The sequence below is a fragment of the Galeopterus variegatus genome, unplaced genomic scaffold (genome assembly GCF_000696425.1).
Source record: "Galeopterus variegatus unplaced genomic scaffold, G_variegatus-3.0.2 Scaffold191, whole genome shotgun sequence".
NCBI lineage: Eukaryota > Metazoa > Chordata > Mammalia > Dermoptera > Cynocephalidae > Galeopterus > Galeopterus variegatus.
The window spans coordinates 590,748-614,697 of record NW_007726302.1 but is presented as its reverse complement, the minus strand read 5'-3'; the positions used below and the strand labels follow the sequence as shown (position 1 = coordinate 614,697).

General features: G+C 39.6%; 1 long non-coding RNA gene across 1 annotated transcript in view; it reads left to right on the top strand.

Moving 5' to 3' along the window:
• The first annotated feature begins 485 nt into the window (after nt 1-485).
• Nucleotides 486-23,950, top strand: part of LOC103583441 — a 55,326-nt gene continuing 31,861 nt past the window's right edge. Inside the window, exons 1-2 of the long non-coding RNA XR_549856.1 lie at nt 486-601; nt 8,169-8,247. This is a non-coding gene — a long non-coding RNA (uncharacterized LOC103583441). The remainder of the gene's footprint in view (nt 602-8,168; nt 8,248-23,950) is intronic.

Below are 23,950 nucleotides of genomic sequence, written 5' to 3'. Positions count from 1 at the left end.
AGGTGCAGCTCTCCAACCTCTGCCTCAGTTATAACATGGCATTCTCCCTGTGTGTTTATTTCTCTGTCTCTTCTTTTCTTATATGGATACCAATCATGTTGGATTTTTCTCTATTATACTCAGTTGGAAGTGTAGATATTTCTTTTAATAACATTCTTCTTTTCTAATATATGATTTTAATGTTAAATATTTCCTTCTAGGGACTGTGTTCTCATATGCCGCATGTTTTGATAAGTTATATTTTTATTTTGATTCATTCACAATACTTTTGAATTTCTCTTGACCCATGTGCTGTTTAGAAATATGTTAAACAGGATTTAAATGGCAACTTGATAATAGATAATTTTAGGAGATTGCTCAGAGTTCTTAAGGATTAGTTTGAATTTTGTTTGCATCATGATTGTACTGAAAAGTGCTATGTAGTCATATCAGTTTGTCCCCGGCATGCCTAGAGAATACTCACACCATTTTTGCTCTACAGGAAAATAACTCAGGCACTTTGGACACGGTGGGTGCTGTGGTTGTGGACCAAGAAGGAAACGTTGCTGCTGCTGTCTCCAGTGGAGGCTTGGCCTTGAAACATCCAGGGAGAGTTGGGCAGGTAAACAGTTACAGGGCTTTCAAACTCGTTTTCAAAGTAAAACGTGGAATTTTCTAGTTCATAATTTATAAACTGGTAGGGACTTTTTTTTTTCTTTAGAAAAATGAATATCATTTTAAAAACCCCCATTTATCTAGTATAAATCATCAGCCAAATACCTTTTCAGGATTCTTTCTAAAAATTAAAAAGCCTATCTCATAGTAACAGGGTTCTTTTCTGATCTTTACAATTGGTAATCCTAGTTTTACTACTTCCAGCAGGCTAGGCACTAGGTATTTAGTAGACGTTTAATAAATGTGTGTCAATTTCTATTTTCTCTCTTTGTAAATTTTGCTGTCTTTAGAATTATGCACTACGTGACTATATTGCTGCTTACTATTTAGGTGAGAAATGATTTTTGAGTAAATTTTTAATTTCCATTCAAGGAACAGTAACATTTTTACCTTCTACATCTGTCCTCAGGTTAAGCATTTCAGCCATTTTACAGAATAACCAATATTTCAGGTCACTGGCCCGTGATCCACTCAAGACATCTAGAAATGAGGAAGGTGTAGTTTATGGGAAACTCGCTTATTCCCAGTTCACTTGCACATCCTTTTCACCCTCCCCCACCATCTCCAATCTTTAGTTTTATACAGAGAATGGAATTTAACAATCCATTTGATCTAGTAAGCCTTCTGAGTGTAAATAAATTTGGCACATTACTTATGGACTTAATAAATATTTGTTGAGTGAAAAAATGAATGGACCCTCTGATGGAGTCTGTTAAAGTAGTTGCAAAGAGTGTGTTTAAACTCAGTATTTGAATCCTATCTTACATATGGAGCATGGCTTGGTGTGCTTTGTCACTCATCTTTGAAGGAGAGTTGGTGTCACAGTTGCTTTGGTCTTGGTGGTTAACGAATGTTTGGAGCCGGGTGATCTGATTCATGGAGATATCTTTGCAAAGCTTCAAGTGATATTCCCTGGTCTGCCCTTTATTGTGGGCATGCCACTTACAGTCTGATTCTGGGGGGAAGGGGAAGGAAAGAATAAATAATTTTGTGCTACTCTTTGCCTGTCGTACAAGGGGATTTATGGGGAATGATTTACTCAACGCATGTACAATGCTTTGAACTCATAATAAAAGCCTTTATCTGGTTATGGTATTTTTCCACATTATAAAACCTGTGTATTTGTCAGTTTGGAATAAGAAAATCAAGCTTGGCGTATCAGATTTGGATGCCCTGGTGGAGAAAGAGAGAGAAAAGCCAGCTGAGTTGTCTTCGTTGCATTGTAATTCCTATGACTTTCTCACTGTTTTCTGTTTGTTTTGGTTAGCAAAATCTCAAAAACAGAAGCAAGGACAGTCTGGACAGTGTTAGCAGGATATTACATCTAACGGTCTTGAAGCCATTCTACCACTACACATGATACTGTCCTGGAAAAAGAAATACTTCTGTAAAATTTATGTGTTGATTTGCCCGACTTGGGTAGTTTATGAATACACATCTTGTGAACACACAGCTGAAAAATCAGGAAAGAGTGTGGGAGAGAGGAGGAAAGGTACTGGGGATTCTATTGCTTGGATAGAGGAGATATAATAAGTCTGGAAGTATGTAAAAATCAGATGGGAGGTAAAGAACAATTCTTGACAATCAGGACAGAATGAAACAAAATACGAAAGCAAGTTGTATCAAAGACTAATTATTTTTAAAAATTATGCTGAAATTAGATACTTTTAAATGCATTTTTTTAAAAAAATTATTTTATTTATTGAATCAAAATCGATTATACATATTTTGGGGGTTGAACACTGAGATATGTTGATCAAATCAATATTACTAGCATATGTATTGTTACAAATCGTAATTATTCTTTATGCCCCTTGTCCAGTCTCTCTTCTTTCCCCATTCCCTCCCCCTCCCCCCTCTAACTACCCTAGATTTCTTCTCTCCTTTTGAAAGAATCATGGTTACTCTGTTAATTTGTTGCCTAGATGATCTGTCCAATGCTGAGAGATGTGATCGGGTCCCCCAGTGTTATCATAGAGCAGATGCTGCTTCTGTCACTCTGAAATGGGCTTTGTGGAAAGAGACATCCTCTTCTTTTCTTTGACTCTGCTGGTGACTCTCCTTGTGTGAACGCACTCCAGTGGTTGGTGGACCATTTACATGGTGCTTGTGGTGTCTAGTCGCTTTTGCAGCAGCCATGGTTATTGTGGAGGCTGCAGGGGGCCACCTACATGGAGGTGCTGTTTCTGGTATGCTCCCTGGCACTGGCGGTATGCCTGGTTCTGGGATGTGTCTGGTCCCCTTCTCCATGTCTCTGGTCCCTGGGCAGGCCCCAAGTCACTGGTGCCATGTGCCAGGTTGTGGGAGGTGTGTCCAGTACCCTTCTGCATGCCTCCGGTCACCAGGCGAGACCCAAGGAGCTGGCTTGGTGTGCCTGGTTTGGGGAACGGGGTCCAGTACCTTTCGTCATGCCCCAGGTCCCTGGGCAGGCCTCAAGGTACTGGCACGGTGTGCTTGGTTGAGGGAGGGCGGTCTGGTTCCCTTTTCCATGCCCCGGGTCTCTGGGTGGGCCCCGAGGCACTGGTGTGGCATGCCTTGTTGTGGGAGGAGGGTCCAGTTCCCGTCTCCATGCCACGGGTGGGCCCTGAGGCACTGGCATGGTGTGCCTGGTTGTGGGAGGGCAGTCCAGTCCCCTTCTCCATGCCCCGGGTCCCTGGGTGGGCCCCGAGGCACTGGCATGGTGTGCCTGGTTGTGGGAGAGAGGTCCAGTCCCCTTCTCCATGCCTTGGGTCCCTGGGCAGGCCCCGAGGTGCTGGCATAGTGTGCCTGGTTGTTGAAGGAAGGTCTGGTCCCTGGCTCCATACCTCGGGTCATTGGGTAGGACCCAAGGTGCTGGCTAGGTGTGCCTGGTTGTGGGTGAGAGGTCTGGTCCCCTTCTCCATGCCTTGGGTCCCTGGGAAGGCCACAAGGTGCGGGCATAGTGTGCCTGGTTGTGGGAGAGAGGTCCGGTCCCCTTCTCCTTGCCTCAGGTTACTGGGCAGGCCCCGAGGTGCTGGTGTGGTGTGTCTGGTTGTGGGAGGAGGGTCTGGTCCCCTTCTCTATGCCTTGGGTCCCCATGCTGGCCCCGAAGCACTGGCACAGTTTGCCTGGAAGTGGGAGTGGGGTCCAGCCCCCGGATCCAAGCCTCTGGTTCCTAGGAAGGCCCAAAGGTGCTGGTGGTGTGCCTGGGCTGGAACTAATTTTTTGTCATTTGATTCTAACACAGGGGAACTTCCTGTGGGAACCAGTACTTGAGTGTGTGGTTGTTTAAATTGCTGCTTTGCTGCTGTTTCCCTAGGGAAGGCTTTTTGTGCAGCTCAGGGTTTAATGGTTGATCTTATAGGTACTTCTGGCTCTCCAGAGACCCGGTGGATCTGTGTTCTGTAGAATCTCTGATCTGGGCCTGAGTTTTTTCATCAAACTGCACCCCATGAAATTCTATATTCCTGACCAGCCTCCTCTGAGTGGTCCTGTGCTGATTGGGGGGCAGGTTGTCTGTGCTTGCTGTGTCCCAGTGTTCTAGGTGTTCCCATCTTGCCCACCGCCCGTGCTCCAAACACTTCCCATGGGACTGGCCCGGTGCCGTCCCTTGCAATGACTCGCTAGCCTCTGAGTGGCTCCCTTTTTCTGGTTGTTCTGGCTCCTCACTGCTGCATGGGTCCATGGGAACTCTGTTAGTGGTCTTGCTGTCTGGGGGTCCGCCAAGGCCCTCTTCTCCCCTTCCGCCTCCAAGTAACTCCATCTGAAGGGCACAGCTGCGGCTTCTGCCGGGTCCTGCTCCATGTGCTCATCAGCTCGAGCCTTAAGGTGACTGCGGCCCTAAACACTCAGAGCAGCTTTTTCTTTCTCTCATCGTAGTTTCTCTCACCTTCATGAACTCCGTAGGTCTCTCCTCCTCTTCCCTGAAGAGGCCCTAGCTTGGCTGATGTTACATTTTTATAGTTGTAAATTGGTTGATTTGTGGGAGAGAGTGACGCTGGGAACTGTTTGTTCTGCCATCTCGACCTGAAGTTCCTTAAATGTATTTTGAATGTACAAATGAACTATTTAAATACTTTAGCATATCACCCTGCTCTAGATATGTTATAGTAGTACAGATAGTGAAATAGCAATTTGAATTTCAAGTTATTAAGCTTCTTTAGCTTAGTGTAATAATTAGAATTTACAAGTTATACACGAGAAGGGAATTATTGTATTTCACTCCTACCCTTCACTCCACCCACACACAAATAGGCCTTTGAGTTTAGAGGTTGAGATTACGGACTTTGGATTCAGGTAAACCTTTACTCTAATCCCACCTTCCCACTTACCATTCCCCTTACTTTGAATAAATTACTCAACATCTTTAAGCTCCACAACTGTAAAATGGGGATAACTGTCTACATGACAAAGTTCTTTTTTTTTTTTTTTCCTTTTTGTCTTTTTTCGTGACCGGTAACGGGATCGCAACCCTCAGTGTCGCGCCCGCACCGTGACCGGCAACAGGATCGCAACCCTCAGTGTCGCGCCCGCACCGCGCTCAACCAGTGAGCAGACCAGTCTCTATATGGGATCCAAACCCTCAGCGGGAGCACGGCTGTGCTCCCAAGCACCGCACTCTACCGAGTGCGCCACCGGGCCGACCCAAAGTTCTAGAAGATTAAGTGACATAATGCATTTAAATTGCATATCGTAGTCCTAGTAATAACGGCTGTGGTTACCATTTATTAAGCACTTGCATTGTGCAACAGGTATGTTAATTCACTGGTCCAAAACAACTCTGTGAGGTGGGTGTTTTTATTATCCTCATTTTATAGAAGAGGAAACTATGGCATGGAGATCATTAAATTATAATAATATCATCATTTATGTGACCTACTTTTTCTACATGATAATACCTTTAATAAAATTTTAATAAAATCTTGTTACCAAAAAGAAGGAAGCTTTTTTGTTTTTAAAAACCCAGTTCTGTTTGTTGTATTTTACCCAAAGCAGTGGTTAAGTGAGGGACAACCTCTGATTCTTTTTTTTTTTTTTTTAATCTTACCTATCACTTTCTCAGCCTAACCAATTTCAGAGAAGTAACATTCTTCAGAAGGTTAAGAACTAACTTTAGGTCGTGAAATTATGGGAGGGTATCATAAAGGGAATTTGCTTAGAGAGAAGAAACAAAGGGTAAGCATAAATGTTCTTTCCTAGAAAACATTTCCTAGAAAACACTGGCTTTCTAAGAGGTGTTCTTAGGGCCTTATTTACTATTTTTTGAGTGCAGGCTCCTGGTCAAAGTAATTGTAGGGATTAGATGGATGATGGATGAATGTCCAGAGTTTCCATTGAAGGAAGAATGGGCCCTTCCATTAAGGTCTTGTGTTTTCTGAGACTTCGGCTGACCCAGCACCTGCCTCAGGGAGTATTAGTTGAATGGCTTATCTCACAAGTCTGCCAGTTTTATTCTGAAATCCATGTGTTAAATCACTTCTGACTAAATTGCTTCTGAAGGGCTTTCAGATTTCACACCGACCTAACAGTGTTAGAAAACGAAGGCACATATTTTAGAAGCATGGTGTTTTCAAAGGCAGTAACAGATTTCCCATTGTCTGCCATATTGGGGGTGTCCTGTTCACTTTGTTCTACTTTTAAGAGGGCTATTGCAAGTGACAACTAGAGAAGGCAACTATGGGTCATATGAACATGGAAGACTTTGTCTCTATTTCTCAAGGAGGGTAATTAGAGAAGAGGGGTAGATCTGTGCATCTCAAACTCTGTGTGTAACAGTTCACAAATTTAGGATTCTTTGAGTGAGGAAAGAGGTCTAGAATAGCTGTTTCAAAAATTTAGGGCTGACCCAGTTAGTTAGAGCATGGCGCTTAACAACACCAAGGTCCGGGGTTTGATCTCTGTACTGACCAGCTGCCAAAAAAAAAAAAATAATAATAATAATTAAAAAAAAAAAAAAATAATAATAATAATTAAAAAAAAAAAAAAATAATAATAATAATTAAAAAAAAAAACGAAGGTCTTTATGAAGAGGTTAAAGTATTTCCAGAGAGCAGAATCAGGACTAGTAGGTAGAAGTTAAAATAAAGCAGATATTTGCTCACATTAAGGAAAAACTTTTCACTACCAATGAAAGTGTCCAAATGTGGAATATGTTCCCACATGAGGTAGTGAGATTCTCAGTATCAGAAGTGCCTGGGATATTTCATGGAGATTCCTGCTCTTGGTAGAATGTTGGAGCAAATGAATTCTAAGATCCTTGTAAAAAATAATGGAATATCATAGAAAGCTGAAGTCTGTTTTGTCACTATTCCTAGTCTTAGCCTATTCCCCAGTCCTCAGAAGTGAACTCCTAGAAAAACAACAGTACTGTTTTATGGGAGTATCTTTTTCCTCCATCAATGGTAGTAAATAATGAATGGATTGTTCTAGTTTGCTCTCCCCCCCTCTCCCCCCCAGGTATTCAACAATATGTTTTGGAGCTCTTTCTGTATTCATTTCTAAAGTTTTTTAAAAATTTTAATTCTTTTATTTTTGACCTTTGCAATGAATTCCACGTATTGCTATGTCAATTTATTTAGCCACTTCTTTACTGATTGATATTTAGGTTGTTTCCAGTTTCTCATTCTTACTAACCATGTGGTGATGAACTCTTGAGCATGCCTCTTCCAGCTAAGGGTTTTTCTAACTCCATTTCTAACTAAGGAGTGAAAAAGTTACTAGTTTTTATTCCCCTCCCAAATATACAGATGTTATTATGGATATTGAAGAGATGAATCCAGATATTCTGGGTGGGATTATTAGAAACAAAATAAGAATGATTATCATAATCTTTTATGAAACTATAGTAGCTTATTGTATTCCTGGTGGTTTCAGACATGTAAATCTGCTCCACTACCTAACAAAGTGATTAGCTTGAACAGGCCTTTTTGCCTCCTTTCTTTTTATCTGGCAGAACCTGGTATGGTGGTGAGCATATCCTGGGTCCTTTGGTGTAGAGCCCCACGGGAGGTACAGAAAAGGCCCTCTTCCTGGAGTGTGGTAGGAGGGCCACCTGTATCTCAGAACCTCAAGGCCCTGATTGATTGTGCTGGTCATGTGTCTCCCCCAAACACTGAATCAGAATATCCAGGAACCAGTGTTCTTATCAGCAAACTCCCCAAGTAATTCCACACAGACCTAGTTTGAGAACCACTGTTTTAAGGCAACCACATTGATTTCAAGAGGCCAGAAGGGCAACTAGTTGACAAACTACAAAAGGGTTTTCCCGTTCTGGTTTTTCAGGGAGGGAAAAAACTACTGCCAATGAGAGTAAGAAACTTTCTTTTGCTATCTTCTGAAAATTTTTAGATTAGTAGAATAGTTGAAAATATAGTTTTGAATGTGTTAAAATCATTGTTTGGGTAAGTCTTATATAACCTCTCCTATTATCACTCAGTTGTTATACATCATTACTAGGCTTTATGAGATATCTGTGTCTGTGATTTTTATCTTCTGTTGAAAGCTGATAATTACATATAACATTTCTGAAATATTATATCTATTTTCTTTTTTTCCAGGCTGCACTTTATGGATGTGGCTGCTGGGCTGAAAATACTGGAGCTCAAAATCCCTATTCCACAGCTGTGAGTACCTCAGGTATTTGCTGCTTTCATGACCATTTTTCATAACTTCAACCTCGTCAGTAATTTGATGATTAAAAGCAATATTTTTAGGTAAACATAAAGCATATACTAAGACACTGCATAGACAAGAGCATTGATGCATGAAAGATATTTAGTATTTGGGAGATCTTAAAGGATTGTTTAGCATCAGAGTGTAAATGCTTTGCTAACATTTTCAATATGACTTTGGATTTAACTATAGCTTAATTTCTTTTTAATATGTATTATTTCTCTAATGACCCATATTGGTGCCAAATTTAGATCACAAAAGATATAAAAATAGCAAGGGATTTCAAAAACAAACAGATTATCTTGAGTAAAATGTTGACATAAAAATTATAAGGTATATTTCAAAATGTATTGTTTATGATGTCCACTCCTCAAAATACACTTTTAATAAAATATAGGTCTTTTTATATCTGTATTAGAAAAGTCATTATCGTTTAGGATAAAGAGTGTGTGTGCATTTGGAGGGGTGGAGAATGGGGGATGTGGGGGGAGTTTTAATGGGCAGAATGGTCGTTGTCTATTTCCAGATTTTCATAATGCTTGTATCAGATATACCCGAAGCCGTTTCTCTTTATTTGGTGATACCTCTGCTTGTAGAGATAATATGGTTCATTCTTTTGCCGTGTAATCCCTCAAGTTACATTCTGTCCCTTTCTCTCCAACGTCCTCAGATGCTAGGAGAAGGGTAGATGGATGTGGCTGCCTTCCCTTCCTTTCTGTCTTCAATTTCTTGCCACATTGGTTTCTGCCTCAACATACTAACGAACGGCTCAGTCTGACAGCCCTCTTCTCCTGTTGGTTTCTGCCCCAACACACTGACGAACGGGTCAGTCTGACAGCCCTCTTCTCCTGTTGGTTTCTGCCCCAGCATACTAACAAACTGCCCAGTCTGACAGCCCTCTTCTCCTGTTGGTTTCTGCCCCAACATACTAACGAACAGGTCAGTCTGACAGCCCTCTTCTCCTGTTGGTTTCTGCCCCAGCATACTAACAAACTGCCCAGTCTGACAGCCCTCTTCTCCTGTTGGTTTCTGCCCCAACATACTAACGAACAGCTCAGTCTAACAGCCCTCTTCTCCTGCTTACTGCTTATTCTTTCTGTGATCTCTGATGCAGGTGATTCCTTTCTTTTTGCCTCTAGCATAGATCCTGGAACTCCCTTGGTTTGTCCTGCTTCACTGACGTGCTCCATCTTGGCTTTTTTTCACAGACTCTTCTTCATTTGTTCTCGCATTGCTAACAACTCCAGGTTTGGGGGCTGCTAGATTTTCTTCATCTTCCTATTTAAATTTTTTTTTTCTTGGTGATTTGGTGGTATTGTTGTTGTTCTCATGATTTCAGCTATTATCTCTTGAGGTATTTGCTTCCACTGTTGTATCTACTGTGGACTTTCCTCTTGAGGTCCACATGAGTTTTTGCTAACTTACTATTGGACTTGTCCCTGTGGGTGTCATGTGTGTACATCAGACTCGGCAGGTTCGATAGAACACCTTACTCTTCATTCCCACTCTGCCACCTTTCTCTGGCGTTCCCTATCTCTTTCATTGTCCTCACTATCCTATTCTTTGCTCAGACTTGAAATATTGGCACCATTGTCATATTTGTTGCTTCTTTCCATTTCTACTAACCTGACACTGTTATTTCAGACCCATATTCCTCTGCCTGCCTATTTGTAGCCGCCTCCTGACCTTGCTCCATTACTTGCATTAGTGGAAAAATAAGGTTGTGAGCAACTGGACTATCAGGTGAAGTCTAAACATGAGTTAGTGTTGAATCTAAACCATACTAATATAATTGTCAAAAAATTGTTTTTCAGTCTTTAATTTTTGAAGAGATGAGCATAATGTAATAATGTGAGTTTAATTTTTAATTTAATATTGATGGCACATGAAAATCTTGACACATAATATTTATGAATTAGCCTGTGCATGTAGTTAAGTACGGCCCTATGTCTAAAGAAAATTGTGCTATTTGAACAAACTGAAGTCTAAAATAAATTCATTGTTTCATTTTTATTTTCCCAAAGAAATCTCATTTGGTATTGTGTTCTGTCAGTTTTGTTTTTGGTCAGTATGTTGTTCAATGAGTTAGTTTGCTGTTTAGCGGTTACTCTCATATCTAGATGGTAGGAGAACTGGATTCTATTTTTAAACAAAATCCTGGGAGCCTACCTGACTGTCACTTTGGAAAAGAGATTCAGCTGCCTTGGGATTGTTAACTCCCCTTGCCCCCAGCACTTGATAGTTTTGATTCCATTAAGTAGAATGCAGTGGGTGGGTCAAGCTACAATTGCAAAATTGAGGTCTTTTCCCTTCCCCTTTCATTGTTCCTCCTTTGCCCATCCTGCATCAGTTCAAGACAGTTTTATATCACTAAAGATACTTTTAGGTTTCCAGTTCATGACATCCAGTGAAGCCTTTGTCATGATACCCACTTTGTCATGTTACCTCCTTCTCAAGTTAGAGGACTAACCACCATCAGCCCACAGAACCTGAGGATGTTAGAGTAGCTCTCCAGTTTCTCCTCTCTGTGGGACTGTGGGATTGCTTCACTCCCATTTCTCCTGGAGTTGTCACTGTGAGGTTGACAATGTAAACACATGGCAGATTGGGTCACCGAGTCAGAAGAAAGGTGGAGCACAGAATTTTGCAATTGTTTGGCCAAAATAAAGAAAACTTGTGCTTTAGGCTGTCGCAGAAAATCCAGAGACCTGGCCTGCATTTTAGGTTTATATATCTTGGAAGGTGATAATTGAAAGGCAGAGAGAAATGGTTAGTTATGTTCAGGACAGGGCTCTCTCAAAGTCAGTCAGGCGATTTGGTCATTAGCCATTTTGCAATTGTTTGGCCAAAATAAAGAAAACTTGTGCTTTAGGCTGTTGCAGAAAATCCAGAGACCTGGCCTGCATTTTAGGTTTATATATCTTGGAAGGTGATAATTGAAAGGCAGAGAGAAGATGGTTAGTTATGTTCAGGACAGGGCTCTCTCAAAGTCAGTCAGGCGATTTGGTCATTAGCCTGAGGGATAAACTCCGGCATCTTGTTCTCATCACTGGGTGGGAAAGAATGACTGGGGAGAGGGGGGCAGTTGGTGTGGCAGGAGTGGACCTTGCAGACTCTGACTAATGTTCTGGCATCATGGGAGTTTGCCTAGCTAGGGAGGGAGCAGAGCAGACACCTGGGTTTTTGTCCAGGCTCTTCCTAGCTGTGCTACCTGGGCAAGGGGTTATTTGTAAAACAGGAATAATATCTATCATTGCTGTGAGGATTGAATGAGTTGACATAGGAAGGCACTTAGTGCATTTCTTGGCCCAGAGTAGGGGCTCAGTACTTACTATATTTCACTGAATCTAAGTCACCATCTTTTATAAGATACACTGTAATTTTTATACTACTGAGAAAAAGAAAAAGGACTGCCAATTAAATTATCGCACACTTTTTTCTCATCACTTAATGCATAGTTGTTGCTTTACAAGAAAATATGGAATTGGGGATGCTCCTCCAATGAGAAATATTTGCTTCACTGATTACAAAGGCATGCCCCATTGCTCTTTCCATCCCTTTCTGCATATACAATCATTTTTAATTTCAACTCTGTGTCATACTGTAATCCTTTTGAATGCATTTTAAAAAGCAGTTTAACAGTACGTGTAGTTCCAGTATGGCACATAACTGAAGGGTCAAGAAATGGAAACAGCTTGCATCTAGAGGCAGTGGTAGCTCTGTCACCACTGGAGCCTGGAGGACAGCATGGGAGGGTGCCATCACTTACAACACACCTCCTGATTCCAGAAATTTTAAAATGTATTTTAGAATTAATAAACTGTAGTAAAAGTAAGAGCTTTTCTTATTTTCAGTTTTTTTGTGAAAATAGTTTATTTCAGGTCTTCTTGAAAAAGTAAGATAAACTCTTGAGGGAAGAAGGGATATGGGTATATTGTGTCTCCTGAGTGCCTGGCACAGAGCCTTGCACATGGTAAGTGCCTAATATACAAATAAAAATTAAGAAATGCGTGTGTGGTCTCTACCGCTTCTAGAAGGATGCTTGCTCTTTCAAGAAGATCATTCACCACGGAATTTTTTAAAATAGCATTTAAAAATATGATTCCATTTGCGAAATTCTGATTCACATAATTTTTTAGTAACACATCAGATGCATGGTGTAAGATACATCTGTGGTTTGTCTCTGGCTATGGAAAGGAAGAGCAGATTGAGATTAGAAGATCAGAAGGAGGAAAAAAAAACAAAAAAGCAGGGGATTAAGTTTATGCTCTGGTTGACCTTAACGTTGATCTTCTGTTACTTGTCTGTGTAGTTCTCTTTTTTCTTAAAGAGATATAGTGAGTCTGGGGGTACTGATGGCAACTGACTGGAGATGGAAGATGTAGGCTTCAATCCTCCTTTGTTCAAGTGTTCTGGCATGAGGAAAGATCTGCTACCTGATTTCTGGTATGAAGCCCAATGACTTCTGATTTTGTAGGTTCTTTGCTTTTCCAAGTCTTGGCTCTGGGCAGTACTAGAGACCTGAGAGCTGAGAGGGTTATGGCTGTGACTTGCCAGGAGTAGCATCAAAGGTAAATGGACAGGGTGGGGGGTGGGGTGGAGATTGAATAAGGGGCATAAAGAATAAGTACAATTTGTAATAATATATATGCTAATAGTATTGATTTGATCAACATAGTCAATGTTGAACCCCCAAAATATGTGTAATCAATTATGATTCACTAAAAAAAAAATTAAACACAAAATTGAGAACAGCCTTATGCCTTAATCATTCTGAGCTAGTGATTGGAGTCTCTTCCATATGCCACTCCTTGCTTTCTCAACCTGATGAACAGTCAAAGGTCTTCTCCTGCCCCTCTGTGGGGTATTGTCTAACGGGACTGTGCTCAAAAACTCCTGCCCAGGGACCTTTGCCAGGAGGGCACAAGACAGCTTTCCCTGACAGAGAGGAGTTACATGACAGCAGGAGCCATGTGAGACTGTTGCTGAGACATTTACAAGTGCCAAGTGGTCATTGCTTGTAGCGGTGAGGAGGGAAGGCAGACAGGAATCCATGCTTCAGCTTCTTTTTTAGCAGGAGTCATTCTTTCTCTTTTGTATCCTATGTGTCACAGGCACTCTCAGTGAATAAGTGTCCTATTCTACTCAGGACTTTGTGTGTAAGTCATCTAGGGGTTCAGTTTCCCTTCTAGCTCTCACCCCATTTGTTAGCATCCCTTCAAGGTGAAAGTTCAAGGAATTGTCTGTACTTGAGGTTATTATTTTTCTTAGTTCTCTTCTCTCATTTACTCCTTAATCTACTTAAGCCTCAAGCCTTTTCTTCTACCACTCCACCAATCTGATCTTGTCAAGATTAGCAGCTACTTCCAAACACCAGTGGTCCTCTTTTAGACCTATACCTATAAGCAGCATTTTTCACAGTTGCTTGAATGACTTTCTCCTTCTGGTAATACTGTCCTTGATAGACTTCCAGGGAACCACACTCTCCTGGTCTTTCTTCCACCTCACTGGCTGTTCCTTCTCAGTCTCCTTGTTAATGTTTCTCATCTCCCTGACCTCTCAATGCTGGAGTGCCCCAAGGCCTAGTCCTTGGACCTCTTCTCTCTTTGTATCCCCACTCCCTTGGCATCTCATCTAATCTAATGGCTGAGTCTCATCAATATGCTGATGACTCCCACACTTTTATCTTCAAACTGGGTCTCTTTCCAGAACTCAGTTATAATTCAATGGCTTGTTAAAAGACTCCACTCATATGTCTAATAGTCATCTCAAATTTAGTATGTTCTAATATGAGCTCTTGATATTCTTCTCCCTTCCCCCTAACCCCCAATCTGTTCTCTTGAAATCTTTTACACAGCAAGTGGCAACTCTGTTTTCCCAGTGGCTCAGGTCAAAATTTGGGAGTCATCCTTAACTCCAACAACAAACCCTGTTTACTCTCCTGTCTAAATACCGTATATTTAAAATCTAGCCACTTCTCAGCACTACACAGCTACCAACAGGTCTAAGGTGCTATCATATCTAATCTGGATTGTTGCAGTTGCCTCCTAGCTGATCTCTTGCTTTTGCTTTCCCCACTTTTATTCAGTTCACAACAACAGAGTTGGTGTTCAAACCTAACTCAGATCATGTCACACCTCTACCTTGAATTGTCCAACTGCTTCCCATCTTATTCAAAGGAAGAGCCAAAGTCCTCATGAAGGGCCTGGAAGGCCTTGTATGAGGTGTTTCCCAACTTCCTCTCAGACTTCAGCTCTTGCCTTTCTTCCCTTGCTTGTTCAGTTCCAGCTACATTGGCCACCTTGCTGTACTTCAGACATGCCGTGTACATTCCCACTTTAGGACCTTTGCTCAAGTTGCTGCCTCTATTTAGAGCTCTACGCTCAGTATCTCAAGTCCCCATCCTCCACCTTGTCAGGTCTTTATTCAAATGATTCACCTTCTCACTGAGATCTTCTCTGACCACCCTGTTTAAAATGTAACTCTGTCCCCAGCCAATATTCCCTATCCCTCTTCCACGTTTTATTATTATTTTTTGCATAGTATGCATCATCATCTAACATTTTTTATCTTTTAACTATTTTATGTTCTACCTCTCTTTAAACTCTATGAGGGTTGAGATTTTTATCAGCTTTGTTCAGTGATGTGTGAATGCTTCTCATCACATAGAACCTCTGATGTTTGTTGAATGAATGAATGTAAATGAATATGAATGACAAATAAATTCACTGGAGTGGAGTGAGCCAGGTTAAGCCCAGATGAGTCAGGGCTGAGAAGAAGGTAAGTGGGGTTGAGAGTGGTGTATTCTGATGAGAGCAGAGGATGCCTGAAGAAGATGGGCGAGTGTCAATGTTCGGAGTTTAATTTGGGATTTTAGGTGGTGATATCTAGATGACCTTGAATAAGTATCCAAATGTTCTGTTGTATGAAGTTGGGGACCCTTTTGAGTAGGGAAATGCTCATACCTTCAGAAGATACATGAAGGTAGCTCTTTTGTCTCTGAGGTTGTCCTGGAATGATGAGCCAATGATTTAGACGATAAGAGGCAAAACTAGTCAAGGAACCCACTCTGGTTCCTTAGTCTGCCTTATTAGGCAGTGCTGTTTCTCACTACATGGCTAACACTTTGGCTTCTCAGAAACCTCCTATCCTAATGAAATAATAAACTTTCATATCTTGTCACACTCAACAAGATTCTTAGAGTGCTCAGGATAAGGAGCAGCTACTTAATCTGAAATAATTTGAGACATAGTATGTAGGGTTGGGAATAATGCCATGAGAATCTTTTTGTGAATTATGACTTCTAGATGGAAGTATAGATAAAACCCTAACATTTGTAAACATCATTATTTTAAAAGCACTTGACTCCTTGGACTATTTGGTTATTGGGGGGTGGGGGAAAATACTGTTCATTTAAGATAACAGAGTATGTAAACTGCCAGCATATTTCCAAGAATTAGAGTAATTATCTGGGATGGGAATTCTATTCTGAGACAGTTGCACACTCTAATTAGGTCATATCATATCTGATGAACTATTAATATATTATTTCCTGCTTTTCATATAACTAAAGTCTCTGTTGGTTAAAAATAAAGTAGAATTCTGAATTATGACAGGTCATTTACTAAGAAACAAGTTCAGTATGACAGCTTTTGTTATCGTGTAACAAAATGAGTGGATTTAAATGAGTGGATTTTTTTCTGATTGTAAATAATGCATGTTTAAAGAGTATTTGGAAAATGACACTGATAATTTTTTTTTTCTTTTTTTTTTTCCTTTTTGTCTTTTTTCATGACCGGCAACGGATCGCAACCCTCAGATTGTAAATAATGCATGTTTAAAGAGTATTTGGAAAATGACACTGATAATTTTTTTTTTCTTTTTTTTTTCCTTTTTGTCTTTTTTCGTGACCGGCAACGGATCGCAACCCTCAGTGTCGCGCCTGTACGGGACCCGGACCGGCCATGGGATCGCAACCCTCGGTGTTGCTCCCGCACCTCGCTCAGCCAGTGAGCGGCCGGTCTGTATGTGGGATCCGAACCCTCGGTGGGAGCGCCGCCGCGCTTCCCAAGTGGCGCACTGTAGCAGTGCGCCACCGGGCCGGCCCGACACTGATAATTTTTCAATCCTGTGATAGTTATTATTAATATTTGTAGCTTATATTATGCTTTGTTCATTGAATATTGTGTAATGAACATTTTAATGTATCATTAAATATTCTTCCAAACTTAAGTTTAAAGGATACGAAGGATGTCTTTTCTTTTCTTTTCTTTTTTTTTTTTTTTTAAAAGATGACCGGTAAGGGGATCTTAACCCTTGATTTGGTGTTGTCAGCACCACGCTCAGCCAGTGAGCGAACTGGCCATCCCTATATGGGATCCGAACCCGAGGCCTTGGTGTTATCAGCACCGCACTCTCCCAAGTGAGCCACCGGGCCGGCCCCGAAGGATGTCTTTTCATGCCTACATGTGTTCAGGTATTTTGCTCCTTGGCAAGATGACTTGTAATTGCTCTCATGTAATAAAGCAACAGCTGTTTTAGGGGCTCTTATCCTGTGCTGTAGTATGGATATGACGAAAGGGAAGTAAATACATAGTCCCTGTCCTCAAAAGGCATGAAAGCTGTGCCCTTACTTGATAATATAGGAAAGTATCTTGCCAGTATAGAAATATGTTGAAATATTGGCTATATCAAAAGGCTTGCTGGCCCTTAAAAAGGCTCTACTGTATCCATTCATCTAGGGAATGTGCACTACAGTGCCTCCCAAACGGTCACTTGCAGGCACCTTGGTACACCTGATGGCTTTACTGTTGATGCAGCCATTAGTACATCTCCCTTCCTGCCACCTTCTGCCCTCACATGCCATCCAAACCAGTTGTCTTTTAGCTTACACCACCTGTCACGTTCATATACTCACCAGATGTCATTAGTACCCTGACCTCCAGGAGAGATCAGGACATCATGGAGGAAAAGTAAGTCTTTCTTTGAAAGAAATTATAGACCTGGGTTATAGTGGATCAATTAAGCCCCAAGATGTTCTTCTGATGTTGGTAATTTCTCAGATTTTTTTTTTTTTTTCTAGATACTTACTTTGCATTGCTTTGTTGTTGTTTTGTGAAAGAACAGACTTCTAATTTTAAAACACAAGTTGAAGAAATGGTAAAAACAGAGGCATAAGATCATGTGATGAGTTAAAATGCCAGTGCTGTGATCTTAGGTGTAATTCTCCCTTTGATTGTTCTCAGTTGAAAGAATGCCTTTTCCTTCCTATTGTCGAATACTACCTGCTGTCGGTTGGAGAGGAGTAGGGAGTAAGTTGAGCAACTTGTCAAAGACTTTCTAAGGTCCCTTCATATGGTTTGCAGAGCAGAGCTGAATTTTCATTTCTTCTTTCATTCAACAGGAGTCCCTTTCATGTTTGAAAATTGAAAACGCGTGTTTTTCAGTGTGGAGTGAGGATGTGTGTGCCCTCTGGCACACCTGTTTCTAATTTCCTGACTTGAAAGCATAACCCATCAAAAGGAGCAGAAAAACAATTTCTTTCTGACACACTGCTTCATGGCCCTTACTGGACTGAAGGCCTTCATGGTTTTGCTGTCTTGGTTCCCTCTGTACAAGGTTCTTGTTAGAGGCAGAATTCATTCAGTATGAACAGTGCCTTTTACAGCACAGGGCCATTTTCGGTATTATTTTGTTGTGATGGTGGTGGTTCTTTTCAGCTCAGGAAATTTACTTGAAGTAAAATTTATTTTAAAAAAATACACAGAAAGGTCTCTAAAATTTTAAAATATTAAATTTAGCCAGGCAGTATATGTTGGAAGGGTATATGTAAGCTGATCAGTGAGCTGATTGGCCAGGAATAGTTTGGTTTAGCATACTAATGTTCCATAGTGCTGCTTAACATAAATCAAATATTTCCAGTGTGTTACTTCAGATTTGTATGTACTTTAAAGTCTTGCCAACTTAAATGACTGTGAGGCACAATGTGTTGACTTTGAGTTTTGTAAATTGATAATTTGTTGCTATGAAAGTTGTACATGGTATAACTCATCACTTTCTGAAGGTACATGATATGTCTGATGTTGGTAAGCAGTTATGAAAAAATTGATGCCCAGGGAATTCAGAGCTTTAGCTCTTAGATGAGCTCTCAGTTCCTCCTAAGGTTTCCCTGGATATTTTCAACATAAGGTACTGGTTCTTTAGAGACAAACTTTGTTTTGGGCTTCCTGTTTCTAAGAGTTCTTTGGGATAATAATCTTAATGGCATGTCCTAAGAAACTTCTTGGGTTGTTGTTTTTTTTAGCACCAACTCTTCTTAAACTTTGGTGTGTATGAATCTCCTAGTGATCTTGCTGAAATACTATGATCCAGTGGGTCTGGGATGTGTCCTGGAATTCTGCACTTTTCACATGTTCCCAGGTTGTAGCAATGCTCCTGTGCCACAGATAGTACTCTGAACAGCAAAACAACATTTTGATGGGCAAAGTGGTTCTGTCCTCCAGCTGTGCCTCGCCTGCAACACCCATAACATATAATCTGCCAGTCTCTTTTCTCATTGTGTTTTGGTGGATCTAAAGCTAAGGTCTGCTGTATTTAGGGTATCCCTGAAGCAGTAGTGAGTAGTTTAACAAGTGACCATTTAGGCCACCATGGATAGGAACTACTGAGATAGGATTATTGTACTGGAAGAAGTGATATTTATGTTTCTAGACTCTTGTGATGGGATACATCTAGCTTTGTACATTAGTCAAGGTTCTTGCTGCAAACAGAAGTGGATTAAACAAACTGCTAACTCTAAAAGATGTTTAAAGAGGGGTTAGAAAGACATAATGCTTAATCAGATGTGTTTTATTTTAACCGGCTCTGTCCATGGTGGCTGGTTAATTTGGGCAAAAGATTTATTGGTGAATCATGGAGAGAAAGTAGGGACATGTAAATATAAAATGTAAAAAGAGTTTGCATTTTTATTAACTTGTTATTGAATATGTGTCATGGGTCTCATTAGTGAACACAGCATGATCCTGACCAAAGGATGCCTTACATTTTTACTTTCAGAATGTTTTATTTCTGTCATGAAACAGTACATTTATTTTATGTCTTTTTTTTTTTTTTTTTTTTCATAAAAAATAAATTTTTTTTTTTGTTTTTTTTTTTTTTTCATAAAAAATAAATTTTTTTTTTTGTTTTTTTTTTTTTTTCATAAAAAATAAATTTTTTTTTTTGTTTTTTTTTTTTTTTCATAAAAAATAAATTTTTTTTTTTGTTTTTTTTTTTTTTTCATAAAAAATAAATTTTTTTTTTTGTTTTTTTTTTTTTTTTTTTTTTTTTTTTTTTTTAGCTTGGATGAAAAATAATTGAAACAAGTACAGGCCAGTAGAAAGCATGGATAGTCATTTTAAAAAAACTGTGTTGGACTAAAATTCCACGATGGTATTTTAGATCTACATGTACCCACATTCAATGGAAGAGCAGGTACCCTTAGGAGGAACATTGAACTGGGGGATAGTTTTGGACTTTGGAATCAGACTTGGTATTGAATTCTAATGGAAAGAGCAGATTGGAAGGATTGTGTCCACCTGTCCCAGGATCAGCACATCTTTCCTTATGGAAGAGAGATGCTAAATATCATTGATATTCTCACTTTGTAACATTATATCTCCTGTCAATTGGGACTCAGTGTTACGGCTATGTTTAATAATGCTGAGGAGTTCTGTTTTCTCCATTTTTCTCTGTTTCTATTCTAGCCTTAAATGAGGATTTTTTCCTGTCTCTTCATAATTTCCTAGTCAATTACATGTGTTGTAATCTATCATATTCATCACTGTTTATTAATATTGATGATAGAATAATAAACTCCTGATTGAAATGTGCTATGATGATATAGTGTTGTGTTCTCAGAAATATGAAAGACTATTTGCCCCAGTATAGCTAAGGTAGTTGGTAAAATTCTTGTCAAAAGATAATAAGGATTTGAAGATTTGCTGAGCGTTTGTTTCAACTGAGTCTTTCTTGCCCTTAAAATTTGGACTTGCCTCTTTATTACCTGTTATGCTTTCTTTCTCATGCTGAAGTAAATTTAGTGGGATATAGAAATATAATATTCACAACCTAAAGATTTTTTACATATTTGTTTTAGATATCCTCATTTGTCAGATTTGTCTTATCTGCTTTGATTTCATCCCACATCTTAGTAGCATTTCCCTTTTTGTGGTTTTTCACATCACAATTATAATCTGTGTGGTCTGGAGTAAGCATAAGCAATATAGTCTTAGGCTTTTGTCAGAGCAACCTTTCCGGGTTAAGCCTTGCCCGTATCATCAAGTTCATAGACAGTTTTCAGCAACTCACTGTGTGAATTGCACAGGTAAGTTTTATTTTAATCTGCAAATCTGGGCAACTCTCATTAGAAAGTCCTAGCTACTGCCATTCACTTTATTTCTCTATTACTGTCATTGCAATATAAACAACTTATTGCATTTCTTGAGGAGTGTATGTTTTTTCTTTTTGCTCCTGTTTGGAATCTCTTTCCTCCATATCCATCTGGTCCAGCTTGGTTTATCCTTCATGATTGAGTTCAAATATCTTTTCTGTAGCTTTTCTCCTTCCGTCTCTATGTCCTTCTCCCTCTCTCGCTCCCTCCCTCCTTTCTGCCCAGGCCCAGTTCCAAAGATGTACTCCCTCTGAGGTCAGTGGTGCCATGATGTGGCACTTGCTGTTCTCCACAAAGCCTAGGAGTTGCTTGAGGAAGAGGATGGTGGCTTAAAGATATAGTAGGTACTTAATAAATATTTGTTAAATTGAATTCAGGAGCCCTTTGCCTGTTTTGAAGCACTGTCAAACAGATTCCAATTGGCACAGGGGCTTCCTTGTTCCACGTTGGTAAACCAGAACTGGTGCTCCTGTTTATTTAAGAGCTTTAGATATTTGTGCTAGAGGTTCTGTTTTATTGAAAAGAAGCGTGGTTTAAGTTTAGTTTTTATAAAATCCTTACTGTTTTAACACTTTTGCATTACTGGAGTAATTGGGGTGTTTGGGTTGCAGGTAACAGAATTCTTAAATTGGCTTCAATAATAAGGAAATACATGGTTTCACGTGAAAGGAAGTTCTGAGATAGGTGGGTTCCAGGGTTGGTTGGTTCAGGGACTCCACTGATTAAGGATGCAGTTCTGCACTTCCCTTGTTGCTCTGTTGTCATCATTGTTGGCCTCTTTTTTGGGCTGATAGCAGAGTATCTACTGCATTGCCAGAAAACTCATCACACAAAAATCTGCAGAGGGAGAAAAAAACAATATCCTTTTGTACCTCTTTTGTAGGAGAGAGGAATACTTTCCTCAGAAGCGCCCCAGCAGACTTCTCCTCACATTTCATTGATTGGCTAATGTTGCATGCCTATTCCTGAGTCAATCATTGAGGAAGGGGAATGAGATTATCCATGAACCAGTGATGGGCACAGGACATCTATGGGTTATGTACATGACTGGGGGTGGGAGGAGTAGAAAGCAGAACGAAACCAGGATTTTGTTAGGAAAGGAGAAGGGAATAGATATTGTGTAGGTAACCACCAGTATACTACTAAACTGGACACTTGCCCTCATTTTGTGATTAAGTAATAAGGATGATAACAACAGCGAGCTTTTGTTGAGCATTTGCTATGGTCAATCATTGTGCTAAGTACTTTTTACATATGATTTTCATTTTCAAATGAGAAATCTGAAGTTCAGGAAGGTCAAATAGTGCCTTAGTGCCTGAGGAATATAAAGTATTTTTACTCAATGGCAGTGGAAGACGTGTGAGAAAGAAGAAAGGCTAAATTTAAACTTAATCAGCTTTCTAATTTTTTTTTTACTAAAAATGTTAGTAGGCTAGGTACTTAAAGAGTTAAAAAACATGTAGTTGTCCTTTAAATCTGTCTTTACTAAAGCTATACCTCTTGCCATTATTTTTGGTTAAATAATAGAGAGCTGGCTGTGGAAAATGGATGTTTTTGTTTTGAAAAATCAAATACAGTAAATTAAAAAAAAATGCCACCACAAAGTTTGTTTATATCTTCATTTCACTTAAATTGAATAGATGAAATGAGATCTGGCCTTTTTCGCATTGTTTATATTCTGCTTTGCTTCTTGGTTCTGGGGCAGGATTCCTAGTTCTGTTTGCATTTGTTTTCCTTTCAAGTATCATTTGCAAGATTATTGTGGAAATTAATAAAGAGAAAGTATTTCTATTCAGTGGCATTATAATTGTCCTAATATGACATAATACAATGCTGTTTCATTAGCATTTTGAAATTCCTTTCAAACGTGTTCCCTTAGCCTCAATCTACTTTGGGGTATTTTTTTTTTTTTTACTCTGGAAGGAGAGAAGGTGCTTTGCATAAGTGACCATTGTAATATTTAAAATGAAGGGTCACTTGAGGGTTTCCTTTTCATCTCTTTTATTATCAGGGCAAAGCTAGATGCTTGATTTATGTTTCATTTCTGTGTAATAAAAGGGCCTATGTAAATTAAATACATAAAATCAAAGTGACTAAAATTGTTTTTGCTCAATGAAACTATTATATAAATGGCATCATTATGTGTGTGTGTTTATGTACACATGCATGCATGCATGGACAGGGATTACACAGAGGACCAAGGAGTGATCTTATGTGTCCTGATGGATAGCTTCTAATTATTGTTTCAGCCATTATATTGAAAAACAGTATGTTCTAACTTAGGTGAAGTGAAGTTACTCAGTCCAAACAAGCAGTCTGTAACCATTTGGTTACCAATATCATCCCCAATCTTTGTGGCTTAACATAATAACCATTTTCTTATTTCTCATGCATATGTGTGTTAACTGGGTCTCATGTGGACAGTTCTTTTGCTGATCATGCTTAGGGATTCTCATGTGACTGTAATCAAATGGTAGCTTGACTAGATGTTCATGACAGCTTCACTCATATGGCTGGCACCTTTGTGGGGACTACTAGAAGGTTGAGCTCAGCTTGTATAGTGGGATGCTTTGGCCTTACTCTCCTTCCTCTCCATTTGGTATCAATGTTGCTGTCCAATGTTGCTTCTCCAGCAAGGTAGCTGGATTAGCTCAGGACTCTTAAAAGTGCAAAAGCGAAAGCTGTCTAGCCTCCTTAGTGTTTAGGCCTGCCTGAGACAGGCATTCTGTTTGTTAGAGTGAATCACAGGACCAATCCAGATTCAGTGTGTGAGGGGATCACATAAGGGTGTCAATACCAGTAGCTTGGTTCCTTAGGGAGCCATCTTTGGAGAATAGTTACCATAGTAGTTATTTTTTTGGATTAACCATTTTTCCTTTGAGAATCTAAAAACTATGGATTCTCTCCCTAGAAATGCACATGAGAACACAATTACTGCATAAATGTACACACAATTTGACTAAAATTTCATGGGATTCTTAGTCGTGGGTTATCAGCTTAAATACCCCTGGTCTAACTCATGTAATTCAGAAATTTACTAACTCTAAAATTAGCAATTTAAATAATAACTTTATTATTTAAAAACCGCTGTATAAAATTCTGTTGTATGGTGATTCTGATCCTTTAAAATGAACTATTGGGTTGTTTCTTGGTTTTTTTGTTTTTATTTTTATTTTATTTATTTATTTATTTATTTATTTATTTATTTATTTATTTATTTATTTATTTATTTATTTA